At 42.0% G+C, this 22,232-nt stretch overlaps 1 protein-coding gene across 8 annotated transcripts in view; it reads left to right on the forward strand.

The window, feature by feature from the left end:
• Positions 1–22,232, forward strand: part of NEK6 (NIMA related kinase 6) — a 169,154-nt gene that overhangs the window by 88,534 nt on the left and 58,388 nt on the right. The window contains exon 1 of one of the 8 annotated variants that reach the window (XM_025194321.1): positions 7,338–7,356. The exons of 5 other annotated variants lie outside the window; for them this stretch is intronic. The gene's annotated coding sequence lies outside the window, so the exon portion shown is untranslated. Of the gene's footprint in view, positions 1–7,337; positions 7,357–18,529; positions 18,553–18,641; positions 18,805–22,232 lie in introns of those variants that run through there. 2 more of the 8 variants (XM_025194312.1, XM_025194306.1) reach the window with 2 other exon arrangements.

A 22,232-nucleotide genomic window follows, 5' to 3' on the forward strand; every position in this document is an offset into this window, starting at 1 on the left:
GTGTGTGTGTGTGTGGGTGTGTGTGTGTGTGTGTGTGTGTCCATCGGGTCTGTTCCTCAAGATCACATCGTAGCAGGCGGCTTAAATTCATGGCTGCTATTAGAGAGTCAAGTAAGCAGCTCCCACCAAGACGGTGTTCCTTTGTGTGCGGGTGTCGCCAGGAAATTGCATTAGTTTCTTTTGAACATAATCCTTATTGCTGTTGTCCATGCTTTTGTCACAGTGACTTCGTTAGAGCAGCCCAGTCTGCATGGGGCCACATGTCTTCTTTTCTCAAAGTGAGACGGGAGGGGAAATGTGCTTGCAGCAAGACACTGCTGAACAAGCATGTTGCAGACATGTTCGGGCACAGGCCATGTGTCAGTCCCCAGGTAGGCTCTAGACTTGCTTTGGATTGTAAACTCCCAGGGATATTTGCTGTTGCTTTGATATGGTGTTGTATATCATGCCACACTGGGGCTGGGATAGCTAGGTGCAGTTGTAAAATAAGCGACACTTTTACGAGTTGGGTTTGACCGGCTGAGCCCATGAGTGGCCTGGTCTCCTACTTTATTTTTTCCATGCCAGGCTCTTGTCTCTGAGGTCAGCAGAAGTGCTCAAATCAGAACCTCCAGTGGGGAACAACAAGATAGTTGCTGGCGGCATATTGTACTCTCTGAGGTCCCCTTGACTTCAGACTCGGTTCTCCCTTTCTGCACTTTGGTCATAAATCTGACTTGTGGCTCTGACTTTCAAAAACCACGTCTGTGTTTTTAAAAGAAAAAAAAGTCCCCACTCTGCTTTTAGTAGTCACTCCTCTTCCTGAAGTATCTATTGGATGCCCCACTGCTCTTGTCAAGCAGCATACCGTGTGGCCACGAACGCGTCATTTGGGACTGAACTTTGTAAGTCAGTGAGTCGAGTTCTGTGGCAAATACAGGTCTGTTAAACGCAGTCCGTGGGGGGCTGTATTGAGTGTGTGCATAACTAGTGTGCAAGGAGGATTCATGCAAAAAGATTTAAAACAGTACAGCTAGGAGCAATATATGTAGGCTAGTAGATGAGCTTGTTTTCCTAGCCACTCTAATGCCCTCCTAGAGTTCACATAGACCTTCAGGTTTCCAACACCAGTCTCTGTGGAAAATGTGCTTTTATAATATCTTTCTTTCTGGATTTCCCTTAGCACAATGTACCACTCTGTAAAGCTACTGTTCGTAAGGTTATTAGCTCAGTCATTTCATTTGTAGCTCACAGCGATCAAGTCCCAGCCATGGACAGCAGTGATTAATTGCAGATGACGATGTATTGGCTACATGTACAGTCTCTAATGTTGCACTTACGAACTATTAGCATTTGAATCACGGTTCTCTTTTTTCTTTTTTTTTTAAACTAAACTGGACTCCTCACTAAATGAGGGGAGGCAATTAAAGGAGTGCTAGAAAGTGAGTATTTTGCTATGGAACTCCATCCCTGTTCTCCTCACTTTTTTCCTTAAGTAAGCGATTCTGGTTTTTTACATCCAGTCAACTTTGTGTCTTGAATGCTTTATCAGTGTGACTAATTGACCGTGCCATGCCCCTGTGAGCTTGGGGAGCATTACCTGCACTAACAGAGGGGAACTGAAGCTCCAAAAGAGAAAGCTGTCATTGTTAACAGGCTCTTGACTCCCCTGTCCTTTTCTTGGTCTACTGGAAGTGTCCAGCTTTGGGTTGGGTTTGACTTAATGGACACCCCTTCAGATGCTAATAGCTGTCCCCCACTCTGGGTCTTTTCCTGCGCCTTCCCTGGTACACCCACCCTGAGACCAAGGCCTTGGTTATGTTCTCCTGGGTCCAGCCATGAATGCCTCAGCAAATCCAGCTGGTGTTTGGACTCTGCTGTTGACATCTATCTGGCAGCTGTGACTCATAGTTAATATTTGGGATGTGCACAGGCATCTCAGGGTATTATTTAGTGACAGGAGGCACACTGCATGCAGAGCCATAGGTTAAAATGATGCAAGAGCCTCAAGCACATGGATCTTAATCACGCTTTTTGCTGCTCCAGGTCTTAGATACTTAGGCGCAGCCTAAAGAGTCAGCTTCCATGTAGCTTCTGCCTCTCTCCTATCAAATAAATCGGCTCCTGGCACGGTGATCATTCCTCCACCATGCTTTCTCCCAGGGTACCTATTTTGGAGTCATGGTTTTGTTGATTCTACAAGTTTAGTCTTGGACAAAACAGAACCTGTCATCTTCCCTGGGACCTAGAAGCGGCATCTCCCAGCAATGATCCTGCTGGTCTTTTGGCTGCTTACAAGGAAGAATATTTGAACTTTCCTATCAGTTTCTCCTTGTTTCATTTCCTGCCTAGGCCAGATCCCCAGAATGGGTCTGTCTTGGCCTTCTGAGTTGAAGATATCAGTGATACGAAATGAAATGGGGAGATGAAGTCTCCAGTGTTCAGAATGATGCAGCTCTCTCAGTACAAGTGACTTTCCTGGAGCCTCGTAGGAAGTCTGTAGCAGAACTTGGAATATGTCAGACCTTGATCTTATTTGGTTTATTAAGACTATTTTGGTTTATACGAACGTGGTGAGTTCACATCTTGGGAAGCATTGTTCGTACTTCACGTGCTTGTGAGCATTGCAGTAATGAGGAAGAACAAAGCTTCAACTTGTGCTTGATAGGGGAATGCGTGACTTTTGGAGACAGTCAGCAGAATGTGCCAGCCTGGATTCCCAGCGCTGCTGAAAGACTGCTTTGTCTTTGTTCAGCATTTCAGCTTAAAATGCCGGAGAGCCCATGCCACAATTGGGAAACGTTCGGTGAATATAGGAAGTCTCAAAATTTCAGGCTGGTATGGACCTACCCACCACGTGAAACTAGCTCCATGCAGTGGGAAGATTGGCTCCTTAGGAGGTCTTACAATACCAGACAAGTGGCTCATCAAGATAGACTTTACAAGTCTGAGTGTTGTGTGAGTACATCAGATCCAGCAGGAAGCCTGCGGGATGAGTACTATGAGGGTTGATTGGAATTTCTGCACTTTGAAATTGTTGCAGTCTTCCGTTTTATTACTGGAAATGTAAGAATTCAGTACTTGAGCTTCGTGTGAAATACATCTGTCATATGCAATAAGCTGAATAAGGGTGCATGGAAGTTCATAAGGGTTTTGGGCATGATATAGAAAGAGATCCAGTTGAGTTGAAGTGGGACTAATGGAAGAAGTGTGAAGTAAGATCAGCAGGTGAAACCTCCATTTTTAGTAGGGACTAGCGTACTAAAATGATTGATTATCTGAGAAGTAGGTCTGTCACCTCGGTAAGCCCAGTCTTTCGGTGGATGGAAAGGGCCAGGTGTGAATACTTGTACACTGTATGAATACCTCTGCTATTTTATCTTGTTACATGGTAGGTTTTCAGTGGAGTGGTTTGCTGTAGTTTTGTTTTGACTGACAAACTATATATTAATCCAAGGGGGGAAAATCCATATAGAACAGTACTTGTTTGTACTGATAATGAGACTTAGGGAAATCTTGAATAAACATGGCAGTAGTTTATGCCGCACTTGAACCAAGTTGTAAATATTGTGACTTTACTAATACACATTCTCTGCTCCAATACCTCTTTCTTTCAGCTGTGCATTCCCCTCTGTTATACATTACTGTTTCTTGAAAATAGTTGAGGCAGCTGATTGTAGTCTGGGAACTTTTTCAATTTGCGGGAACTTGCACTAGCAAAAACATCCTGGCTGTTTTTATAGAAACCTTGCCCACACCCCACTTTGCCTTCCAAACATCTCTAAATCCCTGCTGGATTCTGCTGACATCACTGCGGTAATCCACATATTTACTTTGTGACACAGGCTAGTGGTTAGAGCAGGCATGGAGTCAGGACAGATGCATTTTATTCCCAGCTCTGACTCCCTCTGTTATCTTGGCCAGGGTTGTTCAATAGTACTTCACTTTATCTCCTGTCTTTATATGTGTTGTAACGCTGACCACGTAAGAATGGCAGGAAGTACGATGCGTCTATAAAGCACTTTCAGTGCACTGTGTTGTAAATATGGGGGGGGGCAGTGCTTTTTGTTGTTATTCAGGTGTCTGCTTGAGGGGATAACCCCGTATTTTGTGGGCATCCTGAGCTGAACCAAGCAAGATGTCTGATGTTGCCTAATTCGTTCCTATAAGTTTGAAGGGTTTGATTTCATCCGTCCCTGCACAGGAAGTCTGGTAGCTACCGTGTGCCTCTTGTCAGTTCCTCTACCTGATTCTTCTCCAAGTGCTTTAATTGGTCATTATTTACCAAGGTAGCCAACAAAGAGCCAGTGGTTGTAACTATTTGTTTCTGCATTTATTAAAATCCTTTTATTCATGCTTGAACGCTAGCAAGTTGATAAATATTAAGGTCACATGTGTCTAAAAATAAGGTAGCTGCGTCTCTGTTTTTTCCTTTGGTTAAAGTAGTTTTTTACCTGCAGGATGCACTAATATTTCTCGATTTTCTGGCAACAAAGTTGATTTACTGGGATGCTGTGATGGGGATCTCAGTTCAAAATCAAAGAGCCCTGAGACTGCTTTACCCTTTGCTTTGTGCTGCCTTTCCAAATACTTTGTTACATTTTGTCATTGATTTATATTTTTTCTAGTTACTCTTAAGTTGTTTCCATCCATTTTATTTTAAATGGGTTTGATTTGTTTCCCAGCTGTCTTGACTCTTTTAATGTTATCTTTCTCTGTTCAGCATTTGCGTTTTTGCCTGGCACTTTGGCTATTATCTGCTGAGTCTGATACAAGTTGGACTCATTCTCTGTTTGAAACGTTACCGGGTCAGTTCTCCCAGTGTTTTGTAAGTTATCTTCACATGTATTTTGTGTTCACGGAAATGAGGGATGGATGCATAGACTCTTCTCTTTTCGAAGAAAAAGCGATTCTGACATTAATCTGAATCTGTTTATTAAATTCTTTCACTTGTCAGTGGTAGTCCTTACTGTCGAGTGTTGCCCAACTTTCAGCATGATTTGCATAAGAGTATCATTAGTTTTAAAAATACTGTAAATATTTATAGCCCCTTTTGAAACAAACTGGATGTTTTATCGTGAAAATCCCTGGTGGTAGGCAGTTGCTTGTAAATGTTGGTGGACGGGCCCGCAGTTAAACTTTTCACAGGCTTTCAGGGTTCTTTACCAGTAGACGTAGATCACGTTGAGAAGGTTATTGGAAAATCACTCTGCGACAAATTATGCAATGGCCAGTGGGTTGTTCAATACAAATAACATTACGTAGCTAATGATACCTTTTTCATTTTAATATCTCTCACAATTCATCTGCATTACTTTGTTTTATAGATGTCACTGACAGATGGAAAAATTATAATGTAATAAAATAATTTTGTAATAAAAGGAATCTTGAAAAGTGTACAGTAGTTTCTTGGCTGTTGCTTTTATGTTCTGCATACACTTAAGCTGTGGCAGCTTAATTCATTTTTAAACTCACTTGGTCCTTGAGAAATATGCTGGACTAACGGTCTTGAGGACTGAAGGTGCATCTACAGGTGCATTAATGCACTTTATTTAATGCATGTTAAATCTAGTACCTCCATCGTGAGGTACTAGGAAAAGTAAAGAGCATTAAGTAAAGAGCATTTGGCTCTTATACACATGCAAGGGGCCTACTCCAACGTGCTGTAATTTTGTGGAAATTAACGCACGCCAGCAGCCTCCAGTGTCATGTGTATCGGCATCCCCACACTGAAAAATGGCAATGGGGCACTTTAATTTAAAGCTTTCAACAAGTTTTAGTTCAAAGTGTCGTGTCCGTTCCCCCCCTCCCCTCCCCTGCCATTTTTCAGCATGGGGATGCTGATGCACGTGATGCTGTGGGTGCTTTTAATTAGCACGGCTCTTGGAGCTGCACTAATTAAAGCACCCCCCCATGCCTCCTGGAGCACATGTATAAACGCCCATTGGTTTTGAAGTGACACTTAATGCACATTAACCTGTTTTAATGCATATTAACTAAATAGCACAGTTTTTTCAGTGACACTTTAATACACATTAAAATAGGCTAATGTGCATTAAAGTGCACAAGTAGATGTGCTGCATGTGTCAGCACAACCATACAACAGATATGGAATAAACAAGGAGGGGACAAATTGTGTCTACCCTGCCCTGCCAATGTGTCTTGTCTCAGCATAAGAAAGTAGTTCAGTTCCTGAGCCAGCAGAGCTGTAGAGAAAGGAACTTTTAAGCAGTGACTTTTAAGATTTCGGATCTGTGCTTAGGCATAAATACCTTGCCAGTTGAAGAATGCTGGGAAGACAATTCAGGGAATAGACAGGAGAGCTGAAGTTTTTGTTTGGTGGGGGGGAGGAAAGTCAGTTTAAGGGCATTACTGACCAACTGTGCTGCTGCCATGGACTTTGTGCTACATGAAGAATGCTTGCATTAGACTAATACAAGATTGCTGCATCTAGGGCAGAACACAACAGTGTGGCATTTGTCTTGTATACAAAGCTTGCACATTTATTTATAATCAGCCTTAAAGGTTGATTCCCAGTCTCTCTGCAGAACATTATGTGCAGGCCTTTCTGCAGAAAAATTGGACTCGATTGAAAAAGACAGTCTTGTGAATCCTGAAGGAATCTGGGCATTTAGCCCAGGAAAGGGAGAGTTCCATTCTCTGCAAGAGCTCTGTTAACCCTCTGCCTGCGGAGCGAGGAATAAAAGCAGTCGAGCAGATTGCAGAAGGGACCCGGGCTCTTTTGGTCCGCCCGGAGGGTCAGTCTGGAGAGCTCTGGTGCACGAATTGTTATTCTTGTCCACGTGGGCAAGGAAGTGTTTCATGCACTGTGGAACGTAACTGTTCATATAAAGTTAGTAAGACTCGGTAGTTAAAAACTGGGGGCTGTTCTTTCCAGGTGTAGATGGATTCTTCTACCCGATATGTTGGAAAAATTATTAGCAATTTTTTTTTTTAAACTCATCAGATCAAACTTTTTGATAACGATATAAAATAATAGATATTTATGAACACGTATACTCGGGAAAACAAAAGCATGCTTCTAATTGACCTATGTTTGTAAGGAGGGAAAAGATGTTACACAGGCAAAGGTTTCGACTTCTGTTTGCAGGATCCAGATGCTCTGAAAGCTATTTTTGAAATGTTAGCATCTGGCTGCTTTGCAAGCTTTGCATAGAATTTTATGAGGTGGCTTTGAAGTTGCCTTTGGATTTGAATCACATGATTCCTGAGATTGGCTGAGTTGCATAATTTTCAGCATCACTTCCTCTTACTTTTGATTATGAGAAATGTAAATACTTCAAGCTGCAGTCCTGAATTTTTTAATTTAAGTGAATGCGTGTCTTCCCCCTTGGCAGACTCCGTGCAGCAGGGCAGGTATGTAGGCTCCTGGTTTTCTTTCTCTCGGCATGATCAAGTGAACTGGCTCCAGAGGCTGGCTTCCTGGGTGCGGTGCTTCGAGCCGGACTCCTGGGCCGTGCACGCCTGCCTGACACTTGACTCACAGTTTGACATGGGCATGCGGGTACCCTGTGCGCCTTGAACGCATCTGAGACATGGCAGCAGTACTTCAGGAGTGTGTTGTGAGGCTTGCTGAAAGCTGGTAAAGACCTCCAAAATGCTTTGGTTTCCAAGGCGGGTTTCTTGGTAGTGCTGCTTCTGTCACAAGATGTTTGCAGGGTGATGTTTTCAGGCTTTAGTCATCAGACCATTGTGCTTCGCTTTTGTGGAGATTGGCTGAGATGTTCTTCCTAAATGTGAGTTGAGCGGAAGCGGAAGCACAGGGGTGTTGTCTTTGGGAGGGGATCTTGCTGGGTAGTCCCCCAGGGCCCCAGGCTGACCTACAGGACGGTGTGGAAGGCCTGCCTGTTTGCTCAGGCTTTTGCTGATCCCTGGTTAACACAAGCGGTTTGTTTACCCAAGTGGGTTGGGTAACCTGTCGAGGATTTGACTTGCGTTCTTTCTGGTGGCTAGATTCTCGGGGTTGGTCTCAGCACAGCTATTTCAGTGGCAGCATGTGGCTAATAGCGATTATGGTTTTGTTAATATATATGAATGCATCTGACAACCACCACGATAGGCGGCACGTTATATAAATCATGTATTTCTAGTGTAGATTTAATCTTTCTGCTAATCAGAAATGTGCATATTCTGAGAAGGGTAACAGAAGTGTTCTTATATAATTTGGCTTCAGGCTTGAACACTTTATTACATTATACATTTAAAGGTAAGCATGTTGTTGCATGCTTAGCAACCAAGACAGAAAGACTGCAGATAAAAATACACACACATTAAAACTAACTTGGTGGTGGCAGGAGATGCTTGCTGGTGTGGTGATTTAAAGGAAAGTAAAAAAATAAAAATAAATATAATGGATTTCTTTACAGGGTTCAAGGATTTCACATAACTTGAAAATCAAAGGCCACAGTATCACAATTTATTTGTGACACAGCTCTTTGAGGAAAAAGAAAAGTACTTGGCGAAGCTGGCTGGGTGCTGATGTCTTACGTTTAAAGTATTAAATCTCCTTTGGAGGAGCTGCTGTCATTTTAATGCACTCTAAGCCTATCCGTGATGAATGAATTTACATGTGCATATGTATATATTATTTATTTACATGTCTTAAATATACATATACCAGTAATGGGTGGGTCTCATTTCACATAAAAATTCAATGAAGTGGAATAAGATGTAAGACGAGTACAGTTAGCCTGGTGAAAAGGCGCATTTATCTCATTGTCACATTGATTACGCAGTCATAACTATAAATCACCAAGTACTCTTGGCACCAGTCCTAGGACTGTTTAATGGGAGCCACGTGAAACCATCTTGTAATGAATGGTGTGAGCTACAGGGCATTTAAAACATATTCAGGAGACTTTTTAAAACAATTATACATTTTGAGTTGGGGCCAAGTTCTGAGGAACCAATTTTACGAGTTACTCAGTTTCAAAAGACACGTACAAATGCTTCCAAGCCAAAAATCTTTCTCCCCAAATCCATGTAGCAAATGACGGAATAGGTAGGACCCAAGAAAGTGCTGTGACTGCAAAGGTTTATTGGAGGGAGGAAATAAGATCAGAATGAAACGTGTTTGAGGGCTGACAGCATGCTTGGAGCTGTACAGACCTTTCCTACCTGAAGATCAGCTTGAATGAATTTGCATTAATATTGTCATAGGGAGGAGAGACATAGGAGCTTCCAAAATCTTAGGGGGGGATGAGTTTTTGATAGAGAAAATCTTTTCATTGGTAATCAAGCGGTGGTAAATAATAAGGACTTAACTGTGGTTGAGCAGAGTGGAGTACTACAAGGATCAGTGTTGAGGTTTTGCTTTGGGAAAACTGCAAACTAATGTGTCTGAAGATCAGGGGTAGGTATTGAATGGACTGTGAAGTCTTGATGCAACAAAGAATGATGATGGACTCCTAAACAGATGTGCGTTTGCAGATTGGTCCTATGTGGACTGTATCCCAAAGCATTTTGCTGGAGATGAGTGCTAATAGTTCTTTCAAGTGCTCTGCCACTGCAAATGCAGTTTGTTTTTTTTATTGGCACTTAATTGCTAAAAAGATAACTCCCACTTCCTTCCTGTTTGTCAGTGAGCAGCAAAAACATGAAGTGGGAACCGATACCCAATCTATTTATTTTTTCTCTTTTTAAAGCAGGCTTTGGTCTTTCTACAGCTGCTAATACAAATTTAGATTCACTGGCTGATGCTATTGACTAGTAAACGCTCTCACCTTAGTAGGCATGTAACATCCAAATCTTCCTTCCTGTAGAAAATATTAGAGAAACAATGAGCCTTACATTGCTGTAGCCATGGGTTTCCTGGAGTTTGGGCCGGTGAGAGGGAAGGTTTCCAAAGTGGAGAGCTGGCCAAGGACAGTTTTCTATGTGCAGGCCACATGCAGTCAAGTCTAGGGATGGCTAGCAAATGTTTTTCAGCTGACGTCCACTGGAAGGGACAGGGGAGACTCTTGGGTCAGAGAGAATCTCTTTGCCGAAACCGAAGCATTTATCAAAGCATTATGAAATAGATATCTGGGGAGGGGGGTGTTAGTTCATGGATATTCATGTGGTGTGAAGCTAGCCTGCAGTTCTCTACCTCATTTTCTCCATTGGGAAAATGAAGGTGTACTTAAAGTACTTTACCCAAAGGATGGTGGTGAGAACTGATGGGAGTAATTCATATCCAATACATGTTAGTAACTTTAAAAAAAAATTGAACATGGTATTTTTGAAAGATAATGACCAAGTAATGGGAAAAACCATGACAAGCTATTTTGCTTTTCAGAAACCTGTTTGTGGGTTTTCCAGCTCCTGTAGTATAGTGGTAGACAGGTACTGTTGAATTCTTCTGGTGGATTGATTGATTAAAGATGGGAACATTAAACTAATAGGGGGTAGAGAATGATTTGAAACGGAGTAGGAAGTTTGACACCAATACTTAATTATTGGCAGGTAACATTTGTTTTTTAGAAGTCTACAGTGAGAGCTGGTCCTGAATAGTTGTAAATGTGTTGACTTCATGTCGTTTTGCTTCTCGGTACGGAGCAGTGAATTACAATGGCTGTCACACCATTTGTTTAATGAATATCGGCTGTTGACATAATATGAAAAAAGCTCTAGGGGTTTTCAGTCCTCTTACTGAAACATTCCTGGTTAATGGATTTTGGTATGTTCAAGAACACACTGCTCAGCACGCTCTGTTACTAGGTCTTGAGACCCCGGTAAAGTCTACACAGAGTCCTAATGCAACCTCCTCCCTACCTGCTTGCAGGTCACATTAGTCAACACATTCCACTTTTTATGAGTGCTAAAATAAAACACTAAAAAAAGACCTCGTTCTATGCTGCTAGTTAATGTTCTGCCAGCGTTTTTGTTCTCCGCCTTTTCTTTTAGGAGTTTATAAGTTGCATGTAAAAATTTTGCTGAGGGCTGTGACTTGGCTGCTTTGCTTCAGTCTGGCAGCAGATATCTGTGGATTATTTTACAGATAAAAGAATGAAAGCAATACAATTTGTGCATTAAATACTTAGGGACCTCGTCCATGTTGCAGTGCGTGGACATACCTCCCATTATAGCGAGATCCTTGCCAAGTTCGGTGAGAGTACACTTTTGAACAGGAAAGACTCCAAGAACACTTCTCATTATCCAAGATCTAAAGATATTTTTGAAGCAATAAATTGGTTTTCCTGGAATTTAAGTATTTGGATAAAGAAAATTTCACTTTAAAAAAGCCGTTATTCCTTACAGTTGCAAGCTGTGCTTCACGAGGCATTTTGCTACCAGACCAATGTGCTTTTTAAAGATTGACTGTATGAATACATTTGTTACGTTGGAGCTATCGGATGAGACATCTGCTTGTCAACCTTGTCACCATCCATGTTTGCATTGCGGACTAATGGCTGGTGCAGGATCCCCCCATGAAGATTTTTTTTGAAATCTGCCATTTTAATTGATCTTCAGAGATTTGAGATTTTGGGGGAAAATAGAATTGAATTAGACAGTATATTAGTTCAAGTCATGGATAGGATTCCTGAAGCAAAAGGACTATATTATAAGAGGAACTTAAGTGTCTTTATCTCCTAACACTAGTGACTATACTATGTCATTGGGCTTTTCAGGTTTAAGTCATTCACATTGAGCTGTTTGAAAGAGGATGTACAATTTCCTCTAATGTTCTAAGATTTTCTAACCTTTTGACTAATGATGTTTGCAGACCTCCTGTTTGACAACTTTTGCCTTGAACTTCTGTGTCTCGTTTTCAGCTTTTAGATTATGTAGTCCTTGCTCTGTGCCTGTGCCCTTTCTAATCCGATTTCTATTGCCGGTATACAAGCCCCCTGCCCTGCACAGTCGCAGGCAAGACCGACTCTCTCCTTAAGCAAAATGTTTTTAGTAAGCGATGTTGTCTTGCTCAGTTCCTGCAGAAATCTCTCCTATTTCAGTGGCACATCTCAAGTTTTTCCTTCAACATCCGTATTTATAGCTCTACAATTTTGGCAGGTGTGCATTGCACGTTAACACTGTTTTTTTGGATGTTAAACTGCTATTTGCTTATGGTAATTTCCAATCATTTTAAGGTGACTGTCGAAAGAGAAGAGCAGAGAGGGAAAATTTGTCAGGGATTTACAGTAAATACACTCTGCTTTTGGAAATACTGTCAGAAGTTTAATTGTTAGGTTCAAGTAAGTTTGTCATGTGCCAGACAGAATCAGTCTGCTGTAATGAACTGGTTATGTACTTCCACCAGCAAAGCGAGAGTGAGCAGCCTTTGGTTTCTCAAGATTTCCTATCACCTTGTAATGCAGAAGGAAGGGGGGAGGGGGTATGCTGTTTAACCTAGCCCGTAATTAGGTTCTACATGGAGGCATATATTACCGTGCTTGCTTTGCCAAAGCTCTTCAGTATGATGGATGAGATTTAAAGGTTGATCTGACTAAATTGCAATGAGAATACTAACGACAAAGATATTTCTGTTGTGAAATATTCCTACCAGACATCATGGCTGCGGCATAAATGCTGTAAGATAATGGACAATAAAAGTCACTTGAAAATAATACTCTCCTAGGATTGGACTGCCTTCTTTGCAACACGTCCGCAGCAAGCCAGGGAGATAATGTAATCATAAGCCAAGATCATCATTTAAATATATAGGTAATCATATAGCATCTTGACAGATTTATTTTACGAGGAAGCAAGAGAGAATATTATTGGGCAGCAGAGAAGAAGAAAGTGTTACTGTGGTCGAGGTTACTTTGTAAAATAGTTTGCATCTCTTCGTGTGTCTGTACACGTGGCTCATGGCGATGGGGACTCTTGCTACCTGTGACGTGTGGTTTGTGCATCAGCAGGTGAGCAAAGAGCCTGGTCATCAAGCGCACATCCTCCCGGGCGTCCCACGGGGTGGTAGAGCGGGGATTTGTTCAGGCCTGTTCAGTGCAGATGAATGGTCCCGCGGGTCTGAAGGGATGTGCGTCTTGTTTTTATTTATTTCATTTCATCCAAATAAAGATTCCCTTCTTCCCCCCGCAAGAGATGGGGAGCATGTGGTAATAAGAGGGGATGTGACAGTGCGGAGGAACAGCATTGCCATTGCTCTGCCCCGTCCAACTCAGCTGCCTGGCACTTCTTGTTTTCTAGGTGGGAAAGCCGAGGCCCAGGGACCTTAGGCATGTTGCCCGAGCACTGTTCTTTACTTTTCCTGTCACTGCAGCTAGAAGGTGTCTGCAAGAGGGCGAAGTGCTGTCGTCCTCCACAGAAAGTGGTATCTGTGGCAGTGCCAAGGAAACCTCTCGACAGTGTGGCTCTTGCTTTGCACAGGAGCCTCTCCCAAAGATGCTAGCAAATGACCCAAGGCCAAATGAAGATGCTTTCTTTCTGAGGGGCAGGTGGGCCACTAGGCACAGCTGTTATTCTGTGCAATACAAATTTTTCCTGTGTCTCTTCTTATCTTTCTAGGTCAGCTACCAATTGCTGAATCCATGGACATTTTGGTTTGCTGATGCTCAGTAGCATTGTGGGCAGCAAAAAAGATAGAGTGCCAGACATATGGAAAACAGCTGGGTATGCCCAGCAATAAGATGGAGGTGTTTTGGCACAGAAATCAGCCATGTGCTGGGCATGACTACTGCTGCTTTGATATCTACTTTTGAAGGTGTTCGGCACCAGTCATGCTGATCATTCATCTGGGAAAGAATAATTTGGCCTATAGTTGAGTTTGAGGCATCCAAAGACACATGCTAATACCTGATTAAGCTGGGCACAGCTGTTGCCAAGGCTGGTTTGGAGAGGAGCTGCACCCTAGGCATTAGGGTGTATATGAATATAAGCAGGGGATGCTGATGAGGTTCTGTTCCTTAATGGGTATTGTGTAACTAATGATCTTGGGCTTCAGTACCAAGTGCCCTGGGCTGTCCAGCCCTGTGAAGTGCACCTGTCAGATACGTGCAGGGACCAGAGAAGCTTTTTCTATTTCTTATTTCATGGACTATTGGAGTCGAGAGAGGAGGGGCTAGAGCAGATTTGTTTTTAAAGACCTTGGGAGACATTCCTAGGAGAACATGAGCTGCTGTAGGTTTGTGAAATGCAGGGCATCCTCAAGTCAGTGGTGTGTTTAAGAGATGGAGGGGGCATAGGGGATCTTGATTCCTGGGTTGCTGTGGCTTGTGTGTTGTAGAGGGACTGACTGAAGTCCTGCCCTAAAGCTGAGTCTTCAATATGATTGCATGGAGTGCAAGTCAGGCCAAAAGCCGGGTTTAGATCTGAGGACCCTTTGCTCCTGGAACTTCAGGGTTACATGCAATGATTAGTCTTTGCTCTTTTTTTTTTTTTTTTTTTTTGCTCAGTTTTAGCCTGGAACTTCAGGGTTACATGCAATGTTTATTTTTTGCTTTTTTTTTTTTTTTTTTTTTGCTCAGTTTTAACTGTTATAGACTTCACTTTTTCGTACACACGTGTTAGTAAGGCAGCAGCTGAGGTAGTCGATAGATCCCCATTTACATCAAAGCCTTTATTAGGATATTCTTGTGTACTGTGTTTTTTAGAACTCCGTGTTGTACGTGAGTGGTGCCCCAGTGTATAAATGAATATACTGTGGTAGTAACGACTGTACTTCAGACTGATGACAGTGGGTGGCAGGATGTTTAGAAACAGTTGTTTGCATAATTGCTTGCTGGGGGTATTTCCTTCTTGGGCGAGTGTTTTGCATACTCATTGGCATACGTTTTCCTTTTGTGTCGTGCCACTCTGTCAGCTACAGGAGCAAATATTAGGTGAACTATCATGCTGTAAGTGATGAAACAGTTCAAGGGTCCACCTTGGTAGAAGCTGCTTTGTCTCCACTGCATGGGTACAATTTTCATTTTACCTTGTAGATTGGATAGCTGTATTTAGACTGTATTTGTAGACTGTGTGGTTGAGATATTTAGCTAATGGAAATTAGCTGGAAGATTGGTTAACTGACCTTCTTGCAAAATGTTTATTTTCAAGTGTGGCTCAGGGCATCCTTTATTTCCTTCCCTTGTTTTCAATTTTTTTTTTCTTATTGGTTCAGGTACAGGCAAACGGCCCTGTACTATTTAGGTAGGCAGCATACTTGTACAACAGTTGACAGTTCTTGTGTGGTTCTGTGCGCTCCTGCTACCTGCCGATCTTACAAAGCTAGTGCAAAAATTGAGGCAAAATGTGCTATCTCTTTCTTTATACTGTGCAGCTCTGCATCCGGATTTTAATAACTGGAACCTGTCGCTAGCTTGCGTTCTGTTTTCATATGAGTTATCATTGATTTCAGATGAGATAATGTTGTATCTTTCTTTTGTGGATTTGGTAGCTATGGAAAGGAATGAGTCTAAATTACTAGCCTCTGTCTATTTTTGTGAGCTATAGATAGATAGAAACCTGCAATTATGAGTAGGCAGAATTGGCATTTGAACAGTGCAGCCAGCTTTACTTTTGTATATGTGTGGAGAAGAGTATAAATTTAACATGGTATACCTCTGGCATGTGCAGCTACTGGATCCCTTGGTGTCTTCTACTCATCAGTGAGTGAGACCTTTAGGCTTCATTGCTGTTTGCAACTGGCCAGAGTTGGTAAAGAAAAACTTGGCTCCTTTTACCAATCCCAGGAGCATTTGGTATCGCTTGAATTGATGGATTGCCAAAATCATTACAAAAATGTTAGAATTGACTCCAGATACTAAAACAGCTGTCAGAAATTCTTCGTGGTCTTCACCCAGAATTGTCAGAAAATACCACCCTTTAAAAACAGTGACAAATGCTTTTCTTCCCTACAGTGCATTTCCTAGAAGCTCAGAAGATTACCATACTTTCTACACTTGTCCTACTTTCCAGGAAGGAAACCCCAGCTACAACAATTTATACCTCCAAAGTGACAAGGAACATGTGTCCAAACAGGATTTTTTTTTTGTAGTTGTCCAGAGGCAAAAACATTTCCTTATTTTAATCAATTTTGAAATTGCTTGAGAGCCTGATTTTCAACAGCTGACAGGGACTTCATTTGAAAAATCCCATGAATAACATGAATTCTTTTGGAGAATGCTGCTTCCTCTACATATATTAATTTCTGTGGGATAAGACCTCCTGGGTCCTGCACCGTTAAAAATGCTGAAGTTAAATATTTAAAATGCATGTAAAAGGAATTCAGGCTGGGGTGTTTTCATTACTCCTCTCAAAGGTGACTGAGACTGTCCCAGAGTGCTATGCTTGCCCCTCTGCAATTTAAAAATGCATGTACACTTTGCACGTTTCCCCCAGATGCAGGGCCGATTCTAGAACAGCCTGCTCAACCCTGAGCCTCCTAAGTATTTTCAGTCACTTGAGAAATGAAAATGCAGAGCTAGGATGGAGCAGAGTGGAAACCTGCTAGTGTGCTAGGGAGAGCTCCTTCCAGGACCTCTTGACTTGTTTCCTACTGTTGTCTTTGGCTGTTAAACAGATGAAAGAATTCTTCAGCGATTCTTCTAGAGCCGTGTCTTATTGCAAGTGGGGGAAAAAGAAGGGAGCTGGAATAGGGGGCCTGATTAACCTGTTTTGAATTCTGTTCCTTTTATTGATGTCCCTTACCCTTGCCTGGTTTTGCGTTTCAGTATATTGAGTAGTTCTTGCTTAACTTTGGCTTGACTAGATTTTTTTTCCATCTGACTTCTTTAATAGTGGGTTGTGCTGAGGCTTAGGATTAAGCTTCCTAGAAAGCATATGTAATATGAGTTCACTGGTTCAGTTACCAGTCGCATCTCAAAATGCACCATCTAAGCGCATTGGGTTTTTTTGCGGTTTGTTCGGTCTTGCAGAAGTCAAGGGCAAGATAAGCCATGAAAGCAAAATTCTCCTCTTAAGTTTGGACCTTGGGTCCCACAGGTCAGGACTGAAGCGCATAGTTGGAATTTGTGAGCCTTGGGGACTCTTTGCTTCCTATTGTGGGGGCCTAGATAAGTGGGGAAGTTTTAATCTTCATAATAGATAATTCAGCATATGTTTCTTTCATGGCTCAGAAACTGCTGAAGTGCTTTGAATGCAGGAGACAGAGCAGAGACCGTGTTCTGGGCTATTTATCTTTGCAAGGATTAATTTTAAAAACATTCATTTTGGCAGAAGGAACACATTTACTATGGAAATGTGAAAACTTTAATGTGCATTTCACATTTTGTATGTCAACAACTTAAGCATTCCTTTTTAAGATAGTTCCATTAAATGCATAGTAGAAGATGAAGTACATATTCCATAAAATCAACATAATTATTCCTTGATATTGAGTTTCACCATATTTGAGTGCTGCTCATCTAGTGCTCCATCTCTTCTGCATCATGAAAAGAGTGCAAGTCTGACAGAAGTTCCTTATTGTTAAATGTTCACTAGCAATATCAGTTTATTAAAGTTTTACATAAAAAGACACAAAATATTGCACTGTCTTAATTAGTAGTGATGTCTTTGCAGCTTTGTGACTCGGGTGTCGTAGGGTGGTTGAGCTTGGTTGGCAAGTTCTGTTGTGCCATCGCAGCCTTTAGCTGGTGAGCACACACAGGATGCTGCCTGCAGAAAGTACAAGTCTCTGGATACAGCCCTTCCATCCTTTTCTCTGCAGTTAAAAGGAGGCACAAGTGGTCCACAGACTTGTGCGACTCCAGCACACTCCAAGGCAAAGAGACCCATTGTTTTGAATAGCGAGAGATCTTATACTGAGGTGTGTAGGGTTTCATAGTAATCATCTGCTGGACCTCGATGGGATAATCTACCCCATATTTTCCATGGGGGGAGGGGAACAGTCTCAAATGTTTAAGACCTGTGGCAAAGTTGTCACCACTAGGCTGGAATGACTTCGGTATCTAATATAGGCATGAAAGGCTGAATTACTGATCGTGATAACTGTCTTCAGGATCATAAACTCAGTGCCACTTCAGGATCAGGCAAAGAAACTGCAGCTCAAAATGAGATTTTGTTTCAGAGATGCATAAATGTCTAGAGGAGGGAATGGGAATTTGGGAGGTTATAAGTGATGATACAGTAAACTGGGCATTTCCAGGGTCCTCTGCTGCATTGCAGACACGTTTTAAAGTGCAGCCAGAACAGTGGTTTCTGTTCCTCTTTTGTTTGTAGTGAACGGATAATAAAACTTGGAAAATACACAGCAGTGCTGGTAGGTAAGATACTGTGTATACAAGCCACAGGTCCGTGCTCACATACAGTGCCTTCCTGTTAGCAGCCATCCGAAAGCCTCTGTGGGAGCTCTCTCTGTGGATAGCCCTGCCAGTCTACCTATAATACGAGTGTTTGCCAGTCGGAGCCCAGAATAGCAGAGCTGCCGGTTTTGAGCAGGACACGCTGTCCCTTAGGTGTCAGCGGGGATCAGAGCTGGTGTCATGTGAGCCGAGCCATATCTCTTTTCAAAGCTGATATTTTGCTCTTACTCCTTCCTTTGCTTTCAGTGACAGTACTTAAAACAAACAGTAGCCAAACCCAGATACTCTGCCTAATAAACTCTTCGACATGCTTGCGGCAGCTATGCTATTCTGAGCTGTTAATTGCTTTCCCCTCGTCTAATATCTCATGGTAAGCGAGCATACCTTCTGCTTCCTATGGCACCAGAGAGTTACAGTTCTCCTAGGAGCGTCCCGGCTTCATGTGTGCTCTGCTGAATGGCTGGGCTCCTCAAATTCAGAAATAGCTTGATTTCTGTTTTGAGTTTTACTCCTTCTTGAAGGCAGGCGGCAGTAAATGTGATGCAGGATTGGTGTTAGACTATGGATATTTCACCTGGCAACAGGAACCTGCCATTTTTGCTCCCAGCACTACCTCCAGGTTGTAAGTCCTTCCAGTTTTTCTTTGATAAGAGGTAAATAGGGGAGCTTGCCGATGTGTTCCCTTGTTGCTTGTCTGTGCAGAAGAATTTTCTTATGTGTGTTCTGTTTTGTATTGTTAAAGTAAATAACACTTTAATACCAGGTGACATTAAACTAATTGGGATTTATAGAGAAAGCTAATAAGTAAGAAGGTTCTGACAGCAGTGTGTATGGTATAAATTATTTGGGGACTGTGATTCTTCATCTTGAGTAGTTATCAAAGGAATGCTTTTCTTTCTTTTGTTCTTTCTTCCTTTTCCATAATCATGTAAGTAGTAAACCTGCAGATTAAAAGCAAAAATGAATCAGTGTTACTGTTCTTAGCACTTCTGATTCTTTTCATTACTCTCATTTTGGACCATGAGAATAAACGGAGGTTTACAGCGAATGCTTTTTAAATGTTTTCTATATTTAGACCGGTCTAAAATACGATTAGCCTTTTGTTTTCAGCAAGTACAAGAGATCCCATGCAGTTCTTTGGCACTGGAAATGTTTGCTCCAAGTTTTAGAGTCAGTCTGAACCAAATGATTGTCCAGGTGTGTGAGTGCATAGGTGCCCCTTGCTTTTAGAGCTTCTTTGGCTGGTAGGTCAACAAAGCAGCAGCCTTGATGCATGCCTCATAGGAAGCCAGCCCTTCTTCATAATTAAATGACCAGCACCAAATAAACATGTAGTTTGATGCTAGGTCTTGGAGTGGAGCTATTGCTTGTGCTGTCATGTGCAGAATCAAAATATTATGCGTGTGTTATCTTAGAGTACTGAATGGAGCAAGCATCGTTTGAGGAGGTAGGAGGAATCATCTAAAAAAAAAAAAAAGCCATTCATGTGATAAACATAGTGCCAGTTTTGGACCTTGCTATTGGAAATTTTAAAGTGTTTCTTTAATATTTAGTAACATTGCTGAGACCGCAGTGGAGGTTTTTAAAATGTCACTGCACACCTCTGCATTACGGTAGGTTGTGTTAATTCCAGCTGGCGAAGATCTGTCTGCTGTCCAAGCTGTGCAGCTATCACCACTGCTAGGACCAAGCACAGCTTCATGCAGAAATATCTTTGGCATGCCATGCACTGCAGGTGACCCTCTTTCTCTCTTCCACCCCACAATCTTAGTTCAGACTAATAAAAGGTCAGTATCCAAGTCCCGTGGGTAGAGTCACTATTGACGCTTGATGAAATCAAAGTCAGTCCCTAATCAAAGCCGATATTGGCCAAAATTGCTGGAAGAGAAGTTCTGAAAATGTTTGTGCTGGGCACTAGTTCTTATCTGGTCACGTTTCTCTTGGAGCAGTAATCAGACCAGCAACCAAGACGCGATCCAGTCCTGGCACTGTTCAGAAAGTGCATATGAACAGTGAATAAATAGGTAAGTTCCTGTATTGGCTCCAGATTCTTTGTTCAGAACCTCCTTGCGTTTCCTGAGGGACTGAGGATTTGCTGCGTAAACTAGGAATGTATTTCTGAAGCACATGCTTGCTTTTTGGGCTAAAGTAGGGTCTACTTTTGCCTCGTGAGCAGTACTTGAGTCCGCGGATAGTCCTGTTGACTATTCGGGGAACCTTTTCCATGCGAGAGAGGAAAGCAGAATCTGGCCCCCCCAGTCATTCTCTAAATGGGATGCTTTGTATTCACGTGGTCTGGATACATTTTGTTCCTTCTCCTAAAGGAAACAAACAAACAAACAAAAAAGGTGAGTGTTAGCGCATGTTGGTTCTTGCAATAAAAGAGTAACTTGTCTTGTCTGGAACTTCACTGGCTGAGACTGAAGAAGCTGAGCTCCTGTCATGCCGTACATGCCACTGTGCAGAAACCCCAGACCTCAACTGGTGTGTTACTGGACAGGGAGTTGGAGCAGGAGTGGGACATCCAGCTCATTTCGCGCTGTGCCTGCCAGCGTGTGTAAGGAAGAAAGAGGTTGGTGGGACCCAGCGAAGGGCAGCAGACCACTCCAAGTTGTACAGCCTGCTGCCTGTGCATTTCACTTCTCCAGGCAGGGTTTCCTTGATTGAACTCTCTTTTCGGTGATTTCGTTGACTGGATTCCTCACAGTCTACTTGTAAATGAGGTTTGCTTGTAACATTCATTCATGTGGTGGGTCTTTTCTTTCCATCATCCACAAACTTTTACTTGGTTTTATTTTGATCTGTATATATAAAAGCAATCTAGTCATACCATGAAACCATTTGCTAATCCTCTGCCCTTCACAGCAGATGCAAGTAAACCCAGACACGACTGTCTTGAGGCTTTGTCATCTCGGGGCTGTGTTTGATACTCTGGATTTCACTGCTGGTTTGTGGAAACCGCATTACTGGCATCTTAAAGGCCAGTTAGATTTCCTTTTGCATTTTGACTCAGAACGTCACAGTTACAATGGTGAAACATTTTCAGTGCTAAAAAATGTAACGGAAGAGATCTGTGTGGGTTGAAGGGAAATTTTAGATTGAAAATGGAGGATTGGGTCCCAACAGAATGAATAAAATGAGAGCGGTGTCAGGAAATCTGATGTTACATTATCAGAAATTGTACTTTTTTTTTGGCATTTGTCACGCACTCTCTTCCTCCCTGCCACCACTTTTTTTTTTAATTCTGTACTTTTTATAGAACACATTGGTTTAGTAATTGCAGTAGGAGAAAAGATGCATAATTATTCTCTGCTTGTTCCTTGGTCAGTACTTTGATCTGGCTTTATTCTAATGAGTCCTCTAGCTGTTTGCCTTCTCCAAACACACTGAATTGTATAAGACCTTTTTGTTTTGGGTGGCTGATTCTTAACTTGGGGTTAGCATAAGCTATACAGTAATGGTAGCTGTGGCATTTTGAGTTGCTAACAGGATAATTGTGAAAATCCCTCAGTTGAAACATGTCCAGGTGTTTGGATTGTCCCAAATATTCAAAATACTGGGATGCAGAGTGCCAATCCATAACTCTGTGCATAACAGTCAATGACCTTTTTACTGTTTCAAATGGCTTACAAAATGCAGGGTTGGTTTACAAGACATGATCTTCTGGCTTGGCATGGTTTGGCTTTCAAGAGAATTTTGGATTTAATTCTTGTTTCCGCAAATGAATTGGACAAGTCACTTGCATCCTTCGGTTTATTATGTAGGGATCATAATTGCCTCATACCTCTTATATACTGCAAGTGCAAAATATCACTAAATTTCAGTGCTGCTATGTATCAGCCTGCCAAACCCAAATTTTTAGCTTTCACAGCACAGCTGAGTATGTAACAAAACAGATGAATAAGGGTTATTCTGAGTTTAACAAGTGCATTAGAGTCCTTTCGAAGACAAGTCGTATTGGAAGTTTCAATCATAGTTTGTGCTTGGATTATTTATTGCTCTCTCTGGAAGAATCCAAGGAAAATTGGATTCAAGTTTCGTGTACGAAAG

The sequence above is a fragment of the Alligator sinensis genome, unplaced genomic scaffold (genome assembly GCF_000455745.1).
Source record: "Alligator sinensis unplaced genomic scaffold, ASM45574v1 scaffold611_2, whole genome shotgun sequence".
NCBI classification, from domain to species: Eukaryota; Metazoa; Chordata; order Crocodylia; family Alligatoridae; genus Alligator; species Alligator sinensis.